General features: G+C 39.6%; 2 protein-coding genes across 5 annotated transcripts in view; one reads left to right on the forward strand and one right to left on the reverse strand.

Annotated features, from left to right (window-relative positions):
* DNTT (DNA nucleotidylexotransferase) overlaps positions 1-8,203 on the reverse strand; it is a 140,661-nt gene extending 132,458 nt beyond the window's left edge. Inside the window, exons 1-2 of the mRNA XM_077183041.1 lie at positions 8,127-8,203; positions 4,390-4,440 (exon numbers count right to left, since the gene is read on the reverse strand). The gene's annotated coding sequence lies outside the window, so the exon portion shown is untranslated. The remainder of the gene's footprint in view (positions 1-4,389; positions 4,441-8,126) is intronic.
* BLNK (B cell linker) overlaps positions 1-14,018 on the forward strand; it is an 88,219-nt gene that overhangs the window by 31,568 nt on the left and 42,633 nt on the right. The window lies entirely within an intron of this gene.

Raw genomic sequence — 14,018 nt, forward strand, 5'->3', positions numbered from 1 at the left:
CAGTTGATAAACTCTCACCCTGAAAGCCTGAGATCACCCAAAACACTGAACCAGTTCATTCTCAAGAATGCCAGTACAACTGCACTTTCCAGATACTTCCCCTGAGAGCAGTTTCAAACATCCCACTGATTCCAGTCCTGGGCTCCTTTAGTCAGTGCTAATATTTATGCCAGGGAGAACACTCTATAGAAAAACATCAAGCTACATTCAAGAGCACTTTTTAAGACAGTGCAGATACCATAATCAACCTCTTACCACAGATACACAAGAATCCTGGAACTTAAGTCCCTTCCAAACATGCTGTCTTGCTGTGCAAATAAGATTGGTATTTATCACTATATCCAGCAAAACCCAGCATATAGGCTATAACTCAATTACAAACACCCAAAATTTGGAACCATATCTCAGAAAGAAATGTAATTACAGCTTCATCACCTCAGTGTAGATATTCCAAGACTTACAGTATCAGATGTTTATGCAGAAGTTTTTTTCATAATGCTTTCAGCCTACCCAAGTTTCATTTTCCCAGGGACCGTGAAATTAAAAGGCTGCCTTTATAGCTAATGTGATTAGAAATTCATCCCAGATCAAACTCAGAATAAATTTTGCTCTCAGCTCTCGGGAGCTCTGGGGGCTACTTTACAAAATCAGGATTGAAATCTTTCATCACAAAATCAGTACTTTCTATCACATGCTAATTCAGAAGCCTGTTCTGGCTGTGACAGATTGCCAGGTAAATGAGAAATCCTCACCTGCAAATCAGGTCTGAGGTGTCAAGTCTTGAGTTTACCATTTGTATATAGCAACATGCAGTTATGGAAGATCCTGGGTAATAAGTGAGCTGAGTTGCAGAACACATAATTACAAGTTCTGTGTAATTATGGTTTGGGCAGCATTTGATCTTCTTTGCTTGAAATAAACATCTATCAATTTTCACTTCTGCGAAAAATGTTAATACTTTATTCCACCAGGAATTTATAGTATATGCAGAAAAATTAGCTGTTTTTAAATCATGTAAGTATTCTACAATTGATTTCTAGATTAGTGTCTAACATCTTTTTTATTTGATTTGATCATAATTTTTAAGAACTCCAAACTGAAATTTTCCATCCTTGCCTTCCAAGAATAGGCAATGTCTTTTCCTGAATCATATGAATAAATTCTCAATTGTAAGAGCTGTTACATACCAGGAAAGTACCTTTCCAGTAATGCTGAGGTGTTCCACTTGAGATGTCTGAACTTGCATAGTTCAAACTACAAGAACTAGAAATGTTGCACATTAACATCTTTTTCTGTTCTCCCCTCTCCGCTCACATTTTTTTATTTCTTTATTATGAAGGCAAACAACTTAATGTGGAAAATTAACTTTTCAGCTTTGACACAGACATCAACACTTACATACACTTAACCAAAGACAATTCCTAACAAAAATATGAAAAAAACTAATGAGATTTCTATGACAACTAGGGTGTTTCCTTAAAAAAATAAGGAATAAATAATAAAGAGCTTTTGCTGTCTCTTTAAGTAAGATCCAGCAGTACAGACATCTTGTCTTGTTCAGACAATCTGCATTTGGACTTTCCCCAGTCCAGAGAAAGCTTTCAACTAAAAAACAGGAAGTAGATTACTTCTATTCCAATATTTAGTAAGCAGGAAAGATTTTCCCCTATCCTTGGGATAGATCATAATGTTTTCTTATTATGATATATCCTTCAAATAACATTACACATTAAAATTAATGTTCAGGACAATTTATAAATTAGAAAATTATAGAATTAATGAACCTTGCCCAATCACTTTTCATGCTACCCTACCATGCTCAGCCATCTATGGAATGTCATTAGAGGGGATGAGGGTAAAATTTTTAAGTGTTTCTTTAATATTGAAACTATGCTGATTTTTAGGGACCTTCAGCAAGATAGATGAGAGGTACACTTCAATAACAGTGAGACTAGAGATCTGTCAGCCCTCTTTGAAGAGCAAGAGTGGATCAGCCTCTGAGAACAAAGCCTGTGCTGGTCCAGGCAGAGGGACTGTAACACCCAGCTTCATCTCACTAAGTTTTTGTGAAAGTAGATATCTTTCGCTTTGTTAATACTCTAGACCAGCCTAAATAGCAATGCAATATCAGTCACACAGCAACTCAATTTGGGTACCAAAATTCAAATAAATGGGTCATCTGTTTGGGGCATGTATGCAAATGACCTGCTTAGGTTTCCACAGAAACTGGCAGAAGCCAGAAGCAAAGACCAGAAATGGAAGCTGTTGCCCAAATCACAAACCACTTCTTCACCAACATCATATTTCTGGACAGGATCCCTTTCCTCCACCCTGTCAGTTGATGTGCGTTCCTTTTCTCTATTACATGTCTGTACTCAGACCACAGAGAAGAGGCTGTTGTAGTTTCAAATCATTGGTCTTTCTTCCCTTTTAGAGAATCATATTTGTTAGTCAGAAAGTGCTGCACCTGGGACTCAAAACCAGAAGAAAATAACTTCTGGCTCATTCAAGCAATGAAGTGTGAAGGGCCATTAATTTATAATCTCATTTTAGCAGGATTTCACATGTGCCCCAGCTCAAGTACACACTGGACAGAAAACAGAACAGATGTCTGGGCTCATTTTGCTCCAAGTGTCCAAACTGGAGTCCTCTCAGTTTTTGGAAGAAATAAAATATTTAATTTACAGCATGTTATCAACATATATTTATGCTCTCTGCAGGAGGGACATGTCATTCTTCTTGCTTTAGACTAGCCTCTGTGAAAATAAGTGAAAACACAACCTCTTTTTGCTTTTGTATAAGCAAGGGGAGAGGTTCATTCATTAGTTCATAAGTTTATGCTGTGATGTCAGGGGGTCTACACACTATTGCTAAGATAGTGGAGGAAAGTATTAAACCAAATAATGTAAACTTTTTTCAGTTCAGAAATGAGAAAATAACAGGTTGAGATAATACTAAGCAATGAAAACAGCAGTACTTAAAAATGGGTCATCAAGACAAGCAAAGTAGAGAAGTTACAAGATAAGCTGCAAGGAGAAGTTAAGGGACCATAGCAGGAGGGTCAGAGGCAGCTGCAAGCCAGACAGTTGGGGCTGCAGCAACCAGACACTTGAAACAGCTTCAGAGGAGGCTGCTCAGTGCAGCTGGGCTGGAAAAGATGAAGTGCACTTGGTAGGAATGCCACAGCAGCCCCTTGTGCAACAGAATTCAAGACCTGAAACCCAACTGTCTGAAACCCATAGAATTAACAAGTTTGCCAAAAATACATATTTCAAAGATTTCCCCCCAAAAAATGCAGAAATTGTGTTCAGCATACAAATAAATACCTTTTTACTAGCACCTTCCTTATAAAGTCCCTTTCCAAGAGCAAACAGTAGGAGGAATGTAGGATTACCTTAGTAACACCACAGACACTGACACTTGTGCATAACTGCATGCAGATGCATTGACCCTCATCAACACATGACTCAGGGCATCAGAGAGCCTCTCTGGATGGATCACCTGCAACCACCTAAATACAGACAGTATCATAATGTACATATTTACTAAATTATGAGTCATGAGCACCTTCATGCTGGCCTTCTCACTGTCAGTGCTTCAGAGCACCTGTGTGCTTGCAGTGGGTGCAGGAGGGACTGAGGAGTTGCCATCCAGCACAGGAGCTGCCAGCAGCAGGGACACTGCTCCAATGGATGCTGCACATGACCAGAACAGCAGCTTTCCTGCAGGATGCTACAGTTCAGGACTACTCAGGCCATGTCTTGCAGGTCATTTTGTCAAGCTCCTGGAGGGCAGAGGGATTAAAGAACATTCTCCATAGTAGGGAAGCAGGTCAGTCTCCCTACCCAAATCTGTTTTGGTCTGGACTGAGACTGCTGCTAAAAATGATAATGGAACAGTGTTACCTAATCTGTCTTTAAAAATATTTTATTTTATTTTATTCTTCCACAAGCCATGCCTAATTTTTCAAACCCTGACAATCTCCTTCTGTTTCTAATAGCCAGGAATTCTGGGAAGAAAAACAAAAGGAGATTTCATGTATTTTACACTTCTTATACTAGCTTTTCTGTTTTCCATTCTCCTCTACCTACTGCCATTGCACATTTTAGGTACTCTCCAATGATATCCTTGACAGAGCATTGGGTCTCAGTTTCTTCTTCACAATTCTGGCACTGAGCTTGACAGACACCTGCTACCACAGCTCTGTCATTTCTCCTATTTAGTTCCTCACTGCACAGTTTCATGGCTTTTTATTATTTTACCAAGCTCTCAGAATACAGACTAAAGCTCAAAATATGTTACCATTTCAATTAACATACCTTACCATGCATTTCACGAGTGGAATCAATCCTTTCCTAAATCACTGATCTGGCTGATATCATTAATTACCTTTATCAGTATATTAGTTCCTCATTTCATTCCTCTGGCTCAGGGAATAATCTGAAGAAATACACAAGAATATTAGACATTTCCATACTGTTGCTTTCATTAACAGATGCTACAGCTCAAGAACACAAAAGTAAAAGAATTATTTGTATTGCTTGGAATGTCAACATGAATTACCAGCTATATTCCTTTATATTACTGGTATAAATATTGTTCACATATAGCCCACAAATAGATTTAAATACTCTCTGAAAAGACATTCCAAAGTCAATTATTTCTTAGAGTTAATTTTTATTTTTAATGAAATATAAGTATGATTCACATGTATAGTCTTAGAGGTAATCTCTGCTAGATTGTCCCTTTCCAGGGATTAATTCCAAATTACAGATAAACCAGCAAATTTCAACAATTTCAGTTTTTAACCAAAAGCAGTACTATTTATGTATCATATACCTCCATGCATTGGTATTTTATTGGGTTTTCTCTTAAAAACCAAAAAAGGCAGCTAAGTAAATACTGCAAAATAACAACTGTAGCTAATCTCTGATCACAGACCTTACAGATAATGTCTTTCCAGCAACACTTTTCTATCATCACCAAGATGACTATAGCTTCAGATCCTCTGTTAATCACAGTGAATAATGGGAATAAATTCATCAGGATTAAAGAATTAAATGCTCCTGAACCAGCCTAAGACAAAACCAACACATCTGTATACATCTATACCTGTCATGTACCTTGTAGAGTCCACAGGATGGAGCACCACTTTCTGGACAGGTTTGAAGTGCTGTTCAGTCACAACCAATGCCCCAAGAACATTTTGAAGCACAGCCCCAGGGCATAGCTCCAGCAGACACCCAGGCTTAGGCTTAGAACTCATTCTACACCAAGCTCAAAATGTCCTTCCTTTATCAGCATTTCTTTCTACTCTGACATCCTTGTGCATCAGCTTCCTTAAAGCAAAGCAGTTCTGGGCCAGCTCAAAGGTGGGTGTCAGGTGACATTTGTGCCACCCGATGCTCGAGGAAGAAAAGAAGGAGCGGATGGGTTCGGGTGGGCGCCTCCACACCCGTGCGTGAACTGTCACTGCTGGGCTGCAGTGACACCCCACACACCACCCGAAACAAACAAAATTGCACTGTGCACTTCGACTCAGGTAGTATCAGTTCCACCAGGAATGAGCACAATAACAGAAATCTGTAATTTCTTTAGAAGCCTCATGATACTCTGAGTAGTTTTTTTCATACAAGGAGCAATTCTCCTGTGAACAGAATGATGAAAGTTAACCGACCTCAAGGAAATGTTAAGCTTGAAAGAAATCACAATGCCTAAGGAAAAGATACCTTAAAAACCAGTAACTTCTCCTTGGAAGACTCTACTGTATCAGTATTGTCTTCCTATTTGCTAATACAAACATTTTCTATCAAAAGCTATACAAATACCATACACCTTGTGAGTAGTTTCAAATGACAGTGCAATCTAGTCTGCACTCATCAGTCAGCTTATAAACACAATCCTGACTCAACATCATTACAACAAAATGAACAGGACTGTTTCAAATGTATGACATAACCCTAGATAGCTACAATACAGAGAAAGGTGTTAAATATCTAAATCCATGCTGCAGATGTTGATAAAATTCACTAACAACCAGAAATTAAAAATCTTGTAGAGCTATCACCAATGCATATTATTCCTAAACTAACAGTCAGAAACTTTCTTCCATCACAAAATACTTTAGTTGGTAATTTCCTCAATGCAGAGACCTTCTTGTTCTCTATTATAACACTATATAAAAAAGGGAAGATTGTTTATAAATAATACAATGAAGTAGAATGGACATTCAAATTTACATATATGTGCATCTTTACATGTAGACTTCTGTCATATTTTCTTTCTTCTTTCCTTTCTGAATATTGTATTTTACCTTTGTATTTTAAAACTGAAGGGAAGTTATTCTGAAATCCAGTGTTTGATAGTAAACATAGACTTTTTGTCCCAATATCCTCTGGGAGGGGAAAGATGCAGAATCATATGACCACAAACTTATAAAGTAACTCTTTTAAATTATGTACTACAGCAATAAATGCTTCACATTAGGATCTATAAAAATAATAACCCTCTCTGATATAGTGTTGGACTCCAATTCATCTGCTACATTTTTGTGGCCTTAATGCAATTAAAGTTACCAACGGTGTAAACATATCCTTAGCAACAATCCACAAAATTTGCAGCTGTAGACAACAGAAAAATTTCATGGCTGTAGTTACAAGTCTAAACAATTTTTCTCCACAGAAGAGAGTATTCCATTAAAGTGTTTATCTTTGGTCATAAGATGTTCCCTTGCTATTATTTCAAATAATAGTTTGATACTTATTAAGACAATAATTTCTTTCTTTAGAAAGTCTCCCATCTCCCTGATCATTTTACTGGGGTTTATTTAGGGTGGCGAAAAAACTTTTGAAACTCTTTCTGTTCAGTGATATCTCTGCTTCCAGAACACAGTGGCAGGCAATTCCAATTATCCAGGAAACAGGAGAGAGCAGATGGAAACACATGAGAATAGAAAAGACTACAGATAAAATAATCATTCCTGTTCTTAGCAGGAATAGGAAAACACTCAGACAGCATAATTATGGTCAGTGAAGTGCAGATTACCAAACTGTGCCAGAGAATACACCCACCAACCCTTTCCCTTTGCTTGTATGTATTACAGGCCAGTGCAGGAAAGAAGTGGTTTAGAAATTGTTAGTTTTTAAGCTACTGTTTTTAGATACTGAAGGCATCATGGTATGTGTAACAGCCCTATACAAAAATGACCTTATTTCAATATGACCTTATTTCAACATTCCTTTCACTTTGAAATTTTAAACATTTGTGCAGCCTTTTGTCCGTGTGAGCAATTTCATCAGCAGGGACACAAACATATTTAGAGCATTCACCATCCAAGCCTGAATGCTGACTGATGCTCGTGGCTGGCCAGGCTGCAAAGAGCCCTGTGTCCCTACACCCTCCCTCCCGTGGTTAGGCTCACAGTGGGACAAGCTGGCCACTTAGGGGCATCTCCATGGCAGTCACTCGGGACTGCTGGAAGGGGATCAGGTTTGCAGAGCAGTTCCCAAGAGTCACTGTGGGTGTCAGCTGGCTCCAAGCCAGGTCACTGCCTCTGAGACAATCTGATCTCAAATGCTTTGAGTTTGACATTAAATAATTAGCGTGTCTGTAGGAGCAATTCTTGTGTTTCTGTATGCACATGAAACAGATGACAGTAAAACTGAAAAGCAGAAGTGCAGCTTTTTGCACAGTCCCCAGAGAAAGATAACAATATTCTCAGCAGGTGCTAAAATGTGTTTGCTCAGAAGACTCTTCATGAGAAAATCCTACTAAATTTACTATTCACATCTTTGCCTGCTGTACATGCCTACATGTATGACCTTTTTCCTCCAGTGAGCCTAATGACAAACCCAAATCCCATTCAATAAAATTTAGAGTTGCATTTTCAACAGCATCTTCTATTACTAATACTGTAAGACCAGCTTTGAGTATGCCATTGGTATCCAAAATGATAGAGGATTAAAGTTTTAAGATTTCTAGGGCAGCTGATAGGAATCGTCCAAAATCAACACTGTGACATTGAGCTATTTGACCCATAGTGAGAAGACCAAAACTCCTGAAAATCAGTATTATGTGAAAACACTTGGGACAGAAATGTACTCTCTTCTCATCACATGTAATTTTACCTGTACAAGAAGTGTTTCCTAGTTTAAAATGGCATATAAGCATCTTGGGAAAGGAGAATATTCCATTGAACGAGATACTAGATTGGAAAAAAATAGAGATGTATTATTTTAAATAAAAAGCAGAACTATTTCACCTGTTTGTAGCAATCAGTAAGTAGCAAATATAGAGAATATTATGAGAAATCACGTTCCATAAACTCATGCTTTCCAAATACCAGCTATGGGACACTGAATAGTAAGTTACGTAGGCAGCGTGTTGACCAAAATAGAAATTGAGGGGGCAAAAACTACGTCTAAATTGACATAGTTTTAAACAATAGAGTTTGAGTGCATTTCTGGCCTGGTATGAAGTACCACTAATTTGCATTCAGATCCATATGATCAAGCACAAAACCCTCACAGACAGCATGTGACCATCTAGTGCTAATTTTCTGTTTCCCCTGCACTCTTCACTGCCACAGCCCATTGCTGGCACATCTTCCTACAGATATTCTGAAAGTAGAAGAAATCAAATACATACAAAATATTATCAAACAGCACATTCTGTTAGGGAAAAAAAATGATCTTGCAGCACGACTGCAGACTCCAGTTCAGATTCACGTGGTTTGTACTTGGGCTGTCTTCCGATGCAGATGGCACCAGTTTGGGCTATTTTCACTCTACAGCCATGAAAAAGAGAACTGTAGCAATCATTTCTTAACTTTCATGTGAACACAGACTGATCAAGCCAAATTCCTGTTACTGACCAGTTATATTTACATTTACATTACAGTGGCTTCTATGGCTGGAGCTCTCTCTTTAGTGCTAATCTAGTAGCTCAGAGCTCAAGCAGTAGATGCCTCTTTTCAATAGAGTCCTTCATGTTTGAATACATACTGTCTTTGAAGCAATTATCAATCTAAGATCAAAGACAGCCTGTAGATATGGATAGAGAAGTACCTCTGAGCTAGGTGAAACACTATGACCTCAAGAGAGTAAAATCACACAGATATTTTGAAGTGAATTATCAATCATTTTACATACTGCTCAGGAGAGCTTATAGTGGAGCTCTATTGCTGGGATTTCCTAAAGGAAAAGCCAAGCAAAAGCTCACAAAGCTGTCTTTTAAAGAGCAAATTGTGCAATATCCTGTGATTCTCCACACTCCCCAAAAGTAGGGAAGTCAAAATCAAAGAACACACTCAGCAAGAGAAGGTTGTATATTAAATACTCTCCATTAATTCTTTCCTATAAAGAACAGTTGGATCCTTCACTCCTGAGTATTTCTAAGAAAAAAAAATTGGCCCACTCACCTCTAATAATGTTGGAGAGAAAGCTTTGTTAATAGAGAAGGAGTTAAGAAATGGGTTTCCTAACATGACTGAGAGAAAAAGTCATATATGGTCATGTTATGAATAAAAATGAAACCTGCTAATCCAACTGATTACTTACTTCAAATCAGGTTTCTTGGCAGTTTCATAGACATTGAAGGCACTAGACTGTATCGATGAGCATTAATGTAATCTGTAAAAAGTAGCTTCCTCTTGAATAGTCATGCATAGATTGAGATCCTTTGATGCAGCACTGTCTCCTCAAAGCATCAAAAATAAGCATTAAAGAGATTCACTGTAAATCACTTTAATCTACTTGCAGTTCTTTTTATTCAGCTTCTCATTGCTCAATGTGAGTTTACAATTAAAGCTTTTATCTCAACTGTGTGAAACCCTAGAGGTTCAGAAATGGCAACTGAGAGCCAAGGCTGCACCTGTACCCTGGCTTGGACTTTTCACCCTTTCCTGCAGCTTGATTGTCCATCTCTCCTGTGTGCCAGGGCTCCTGCCTGGGACACATTCCTAGGGTTTCTTGCTGGGCAGAAGTTGCTAAGGGTAGATGCTGCTGCACCACTGAGCCTCACCCCAGCAGCAGCCAGGATGTGGCTTCAGGCACCAACCCAGAGCAAGAGCTCAAACAGGCCCCCAGGTTCCCTAGAATAATTAGTTCCCTAGACTAATATGTCACAAAATCATACTCTGTAACTTGCATTAAGACAATGGCAAAAATGGTCTCTTTAAAAAGCTGTTAGCATCAAAACTTAAGAATCTTAAAGGAAGATATGCATAGCTGTTATATTTAAATTTAATAGCTTCAGCAGGAACCCCTGACAAACCCAAAATCAGCATACAAACCATGTATTAAACCAGGGAGCATTAATTTCAGTGGAAATAAGAAAAGGCAGTCATCAAAGGAGTCAGAGAAAAACCTTCAGGCAAGAAAATACACCCATCTTGTCAGTGATAGCTACCAAACCCTGGACTTTGTTTATTTCTCTACAATTGACTCTACGAAGATGCTTTTTCTGATCTAGGGACATCACGTAACAAGAACTAAAATGCTTTAGACAAGTCATCTGATCCTTTGTTTCTATGCTACAAGAGTCTTTTATCTACTCAGAAATCTAAAGTAAAACCAAAAATTATTCTAACAATAGGATATAGAAAACTGGAGTCCTGAAACAGGACATACCTGGCAATTCACAGTTTTGACCAAATGAAGGTAGGATGCTCACAGTCTTTGTCACAGAGTTTGTTTCAGCAAGTCTAGTTTTGACCATGCCTCAATGGCCTCACAGCTCTGAAACAGAAACCAGAACATGTCACCAGAATGAGGCAGCATGTGGAAGGAAAGAGCTGGTTGGAAATTAACAGCAGAAAATAGCAGAGGGGATTAAAAACGCATTCTGTTTCTGAACATGTTTATCAACATGCTTTATCAAATGCTAAAGAAGTTGCTTTTAAAAATCAATCTATTTATGAGCATAAATGGGGAATTACGCAGTCATATTGGGAGAGGATGAGAGAGACCAACCCAGACTGAGCCACAGCACTTGCAAAGAAGACAAAATTATGTTACAACAGACAGTGGCATTTATAAAATCTATTCAAGCATTTAGAAGGCCTTTTTCAAAATTACAATGGCATTTTGAGCATCAAAAATTTAAAATAGAAATGCGTGTATATTCTGTAAGCCATCCCCCCAAGGGACTTAACTGGCAAATCCTGCATACCTGCATTAGGTAATAGTGCCAGGAATTCATCCCCTATCCTTTGCAGCCATATAAAGGAAAATAAAGTTAGTGCCTATCTACATAATCACAAAAGTTACAGTCTGTGTGGATGCAGGTTCTTAAAACATTAGATAAGAAAATAGAATTTAGGCAAAAGGCTTCAGTGATGTTGCTCCAGAGAAGCAGTACTGTGGGAACACCTCTGCAAAACACCTCATCCAAGATTTCAAGATACATTCTTCTGGAACACCATTATGCCCCACAGCCCTGTCCCTCAGCTGGGCAGGCTGGCCCAGGCTTCCAGGCCATGTCTCAGCAGACAGCAGCACAATCCCCACTGGCCCCAGATGTGCCAGGGAGCAGGAGGTGACACAGGCATCCCTCAAAACAAATCCCCATCGACCCAAAACAGTCCCTGTGGCTGGGGAGGAGAGTTTCTTGTTAACCATCACTATGGTCAAGATGCCACCCACGTGGTAAAAAAAAATCCCAGTTCCTCTTTGGCCTTATCCAAATGAGCATATTATGTCAAAGAGGGAGAGTTGCTGGGGTTACAACTACAGAAATAGCATGACATTATGTGTGCTGTGTGGCTCAACCCTACCACCGCCTGCAGCTCTCCCAGGGCTCCTGAAGAGGAAGGCAGGGTGTTGTTTCCTGCACTGGGGGTCAGTCAGGCCCTGCCCTCACCTCAGCCTGGGCCCCAGAGACACAAAACCCCCAGTTTTGGGGTGATAAGTAAGGCTGTAGTGATGGAGAAACTCTTGTTCCTTGCCCTGTCCCTCGTGCAGGGCTGCAGGTCCCTGGTGCTGTCCCTGCCAGCTGGACACTGCAGCGTGTCCCTGTCCATATGGGCTGTAAAATCCACCTGACCACAGACAGGATCAGTCTCAACATGGGCCAGGAGTTCAGACTCTGCAAACACCTGCTGAGCAAAAAGGAGAGGCCTGGGGCTGTTTGGAAGGACTTGGCCATGCCCTTCTTTATTTAAGGTTTTTCTCTAGTGGATTTTCTATATCGTTTTACCCAAACTAGCCTTTTCAGCACTGGGGCAGATAGCCCCAGGCTGACTTGGAGGCAGACCAGAGAGAGCTAAGCAGGTGCCACAGAATCTCATGAACAAGTCTTGTGTAATCAAGACTTTTTAGGAGTAACTTCTTGGCAGCAGTACCAGTCTAAGAAGTCACATGCACTACTCTGCTCACCCTGCACTGCACACTCACAAACATCTGTGCACCAAATCAAACCAAAGAACTGATGCAGCTAAAAACCCCGATTTTTGTGACTTTTTGCTCAACTGTTTGTAGTGGACTCCTTCCCCAGTCCATGTAGCATAGCTACACAAACACAGGGGCCAGCAGATGACCAGGATGAGAAATCCTGTGTGAGTCAAAGTGTCACTGAGCCCTGCGTGCACAGGACTGGGGGACTGCCCTGAGCATGACACATCAGCAGCCACCCCTTCCTGGGAGCAGGGAGGTGACAGCACCGCAAGGACAGGCGAGAAAACCTCGGCACTGGCACTGCAGAGTTTTAAAGCTGTAGCTTTGGTTGAGTCAGGAAGAAACAAGGTTAAACCAGCACAGTATTGCAGATGACAGATTCCAGAGATCCCAAAGGAAAACAGCCCAGGATTTCTGTGACAGCCAGGCAAGAGGAGTTGTTGTGTAAGGGAAACCACTGCAGGAGCCTACTGAGCAAATCTCTTATTCTGATATGTGTTCAGATAAGTGGGAAGATTAAATAAGCGAAAGGGAAAGTGACACAGCAATATATTCCCATCTACTCGACACTGTCAGTGTGAATTTTAACTAATTCAAAATTAATTTAATTTTCAAAATAAGTTTTAGGGAGTAAAATTGCAAAGTTGACTGGACCACAACCAGATACAATGCAACATGGAATTCCAGTTTTGTGTATTACGTGACATTCAACATTATATTATTTCTTAAAGCCAAACTTTTTAAGATACCCCAAAAAAAAGCAAGCAATTTGTACCCTATCAGCCCAGCCTAGAAAATACTGTATTCAAACATCAAGAAATTCCTATGCTGAAAGCTCAGAGACCAAAAACACCAGCCTGCCAAGATCACAACGATACTGCTATCAAAGACAAAAATCTCCTGGCAGGCGATTTCCCCAGAGTCACCTGCACTAACCAGGAAACTCTGTTTTGCTCCTTCAGTTTCACAAGAAAAAAACTTTAGTCAGTACTGTCTGGGGAGAAGAATTCCATGGGAAAACCTAGCCAAGTGGCAATCAGAATCCCACCAAGAAATACCTTTGTGTGTCCCCAAAGCATATTGTACATATCAAAATACATTAACATGATGTAGATGTACATGTAAAAAAAATATATAAGGTTTCTTCCCTAGAACAGCCTTAGGTTATAAACTAAGCTGCAGAGAGGCCAAAGATACAGAAGAGGAGCAATAAGAGCCATCCTCCAAAGGTGCAGAATTCAAATGAATCAGCCCATAGTAATAATAATAATAATAATAATAATAATAATAATAATAATAATAATAATAATAATAATGGCTGGATGTGAGCAACTGCCTACGCTGCCCCTCAGAAGCAACTGGCTGCCTCCAAAGTTCAGCTTTATAGAGGAAAATATGGTTGAGCTTAAGACTGAGCAAAAAGTCCCAAGCTCAGAGATACCAGAGCCATAAAACACAGTCAGCTGCCTGTACCTTGGGTGGGAACAGCCTTGCTGTGTCTCTGGAAGGATCAGGGTTTTAAATTAGTTTTAAAATAGGGTAAGAAACTTTTTTTTTCCATTACAGTTAGATTCAAAAGAATGGGGGAAAGGATGGTCATTTTCTCTTGCTTTTACTGGGCAACCT

This window comes from Agelaius phoeniceus, chromosome 9 (assembly GCF_051311805.1).
Source record: "Agelaius phoeniceus isolate bAgePho1 chromosome 9, bAgePho1.hap1, whole genome shotgun sequence".
NCBI lineage: Eukaryota > Metazoa > Chordata > Aves > Passeriformes > Icteridae > Agelaius > Agelaius phoeniceus.